Source organism: Schistosoma mansoni (genome assembly GCF_000237925.1).
Source record: "Schistosoma mansoni, WGS project CABG00000000 data, chromosome W unplaced supercontig 0115, strain Puerto Rico, whole genome shotgun sequence".
NCBI classification, from domain to species: Eukaryota; Metazoa; Platyhelminthes; class Trematoda; order Strigeidida; family Schistosomatidae; genus Schistosoma; species Schistosoma mansoni.
Genome location: NW_017386021.1, coordinates 83,127 through 86,809, shown reverse-complemented (window position 1 = coordinate 86,809; position 3,683 = coordinate 83,127).

The following is a 3,683-nucleotide window of genomic DNA, read 5'->3' as shown; positions in this document are numbered from 1 at the left end:
CAACAAGGTTACCAACCCATCTACTCGGTTACACAGAAACTTCATATTATTTTTTAAGTCACATTAGCATTTTCTCTTAATTCTCTCATTTAATTTTCAATGTACTATATTTTTTGTCTGCCTCTAAACAACTCGGTTATATTTGAAAATAACATTTGATTTGTTCTCGCTTATTAATAATAATATTCGTTGGCGTAACCTTTTGTTTTACAGTTTATGGTGTAGTTTTAGAAGTTGTTTGGGTAACAATCAGTGAAGTTATACGACAGACTGTTTTGATGATAAATGGTGCTAGTCAGAAGGCAAGAATCCCCGAACCGAAGTTTCGTGCCAACAGGATATTAGCAACAAGGTTGTATCAGTGGTTTTTAGGCAAGTGAAATGCATACCATCTAACTAAGTTTCAAGGTTTTCTGTCCATCTCTTTCAACCATCTAACATCAAAGTATTGTGTACGGGAGAGAGACGCAACTATGCTGGTAATTACATTGAAACCTAATGGATGAAACTAGTGTGGATCAAAATAACACATGAATAAAAAATTGGATATTTCTTAGTAACCCGTTAGTTTAAATGATACTGTTTATCAAAAGTTATTATAAAAAGCTAAACAATTCTATTAAATTATTTATACAATAGTCAATTTATAAACGTTGTATGTAATTTGTAAACATAATTGACCGGTCAAACCAACTGATAATAAATTTAGAATATTTCCAGGATATTCAGAAAGACTACAGTCATTAGAACTCATACACATTAATATTCAATTAAGTTCACAAATTAGTGGTTGAAATGTAGACGTCTAATTTTTCCCGATTTCGATTTTATGTCTAGATATATTATCTTTTTTGAAAAGCTGGAGAAAATGAAGTCAGAAATATTTGAAAAATCTGGATGACGACAAATCTACTATTATACAGAAAGTAACCAAAACCTTAAGCTATAAGCAACAAGATGATCGTTCACTAAGATTTTTAAATAGTTCAAACGTTGGACAACTGACAATCTTAAAACTTTTCCTAGTTATGATTAGGCACTATAAATGAATTCGCATTGTAAACATCATACTATAATATTTCAATTCATTCGCAATTGAAAAGTCTTTTTATTTTTCACGAAATTATGAATGATAGGTTCTGGTCTCAGAATTTACAAACATTGAGGAGACTAGTGCTTATTGAGATATTGAAACTCACACTGTGATGTCGTTGCTACAAATAACCAAGTAACGTTCATTGTGTGCAAACTCCAGTTCTAAACATTGTCACTCATAGGTCCAGTGCCTACTTGTTAGTATTTAAAATTATACGAAAGACGAATCATGTAGATAACGTTACTTAAATTAAAATGAAGGGAAACATGCTTAGACGACGTCGAGAATAATTCCGAATTGATCACAATAGATCTCACCCTCTTTTATATATAACGTCATTACTTTAACAGACAAACATTCTCATTAAACTCATTCCTTACATTTACCACACATAAATCTACTTTAGACTCAAGTAATTAGTGAAGAGAGAAATTCTATTCAACTTCATTTTTTGGCTTTTAATAAACAAAATAGTGCGTGTTTATGTATCTTCCATACAATTTTGAATATATAGAAGAAAGCAAACAAAACAGACAATCACTGAATAGTTTCGTTGAAATGACTTTGTTGTCTATCAGTTCTAATTAAAATTAGATAAAAGAATAAAAGATTGTTTGCAACTAGAAGTGTTTAGACTTTATTCACAGAGGTCATGTAATTAAACATTACTGAATATTTAAAATATTCCATGACAATTAAAACAAAACTAACAATGAAATCTTGTCGGCTATGCGCATAGTTTCAACTCATTATTACAATAATTATTTACTGTTTAGCTCACTTTGGTGTGAGTATCCGGTGAGATATAAAGTAAAATGTGTGTCATAAAGGGACACTGTATACGTTCTCTATATGGTTTCCAAAGACACGAAACACAGTGAGTGGTAAGTGGGATACGTGTTCACTGCTTGAAAATATAGATCACTTGTGTCTTAACTCAATTCAGTCGAGTTCCGAAGTGGAATGACATTAATTATCAAATACTAAAATGACTACAAACCTCTCCGTCTATAACAATCGTCTAAATATCTACATCAGATTGCGTAAATGAACGCATCAGTGTAATATCTTTCGAATACCCAAACAAGTTATTGAAAAATCATTTACTGTCAGATTAGCAATTTATTGGTATAATTTGGTTGAAGGCAAACAAATATTGCAGATGATTAAAATAATAAGAGAATGACAACATGTTTTGCACATACACAAAAATTAATTAAACAATGTTGAGAGTTTTGATAATGATAAACTGTCGATTGTCCAAACGACCAGCTCCATATCATCATCATCACCATTATTGAGGCATATATTTAAGCTGTGAATAAGAAAAGGAAACGACAAACGATTACGTGACATGGGAGATAATAATAATAAGAATGAGTTTTGATGGTTAGTTCTGGTTGAATGTGTGTCGATAACTGAATAACACACATTCTGAGTGAATGAAATTTGTTTTGTGTAGTTGTTGAGTGACTTGAGATGTATACATGAACAACGAATAGTTTGGTATGCACCAATGTGTTGATAACTGTAGAGACTAATGGTGATATCCAATTACTTTTGTCATTCTCGTTCAGTTTACGTGACATGCTCCATAATATTAAGATAGTTTTATTAAGTGTTGTCTTGGTCATATTCATGTAATTTATTTGTAGAGATTGAACTATTGTATGGATAGAATTTTAAATCAATAACCTGTAGAAACTTGTCAAAATAACTAACATTTATGGCTAAAACGAAATTAGATGATATATGCTTTTCCGACTGAAGAGTTCCTACTTTTTGCAACTTAAAAATCACTTTAAAGACAGACTTTTGACGCGAATTATGAAGAGATTCATTGCCATTCCTACCATTTTTCAAACATTATGCCGTTGTTACTGTATGTGCTTTGTATATGTATGATTCGGTATTATTTTGTATGCAAAAACACATTTTCATTTCATTCTTTAGTGCCCATAATTTTATTCTTAGATTTATACTTGCTCTTACTCAAGATTTAAACTCATTATCATGACGATCTGATCTGAATTCTTATATCACAATTTATAACTGAAAGAATTTTCATTGAAGCGACGATCTTCATTGATGTTGGCACTAATCGCTGAAGTACAAAGTAGCTTGAGGTTTTCAATATTTGATGATGAGAAATAACCTTACACTGGCTCATACGCAAATCGTGCTTCTACTAGTTATCTAAAAGTAAGCGTAAAGGTGCTTTCGGCAGATTTAATTGATGAAATTTTGTTGATCCTTATTTACAAGTATAAACGAGAAATTGTAATCTTATGGAAGTTTCAGCAGCTGTTATGATATATTTGTTGATATTAGTATCAAATTTTCATTTTCATTTTAAGCCATAAACATATTGTAATGAACGTTGACTGGGGCTATATCTATAAGCTCATCATTACTTTCCAGTACAGTTACCTTAAGTACAAAAGGAAAAGTGGGGATTAAAAATTGACCACATTTCAAAAACATACAAAACAAATTCTATCGATGTGCGTAAAATACGAAATAGTCTGTTATTTAATTGATAATAATAATGTCTGTTAGGACTTACGAACTGTGAAAGTATGTGGGG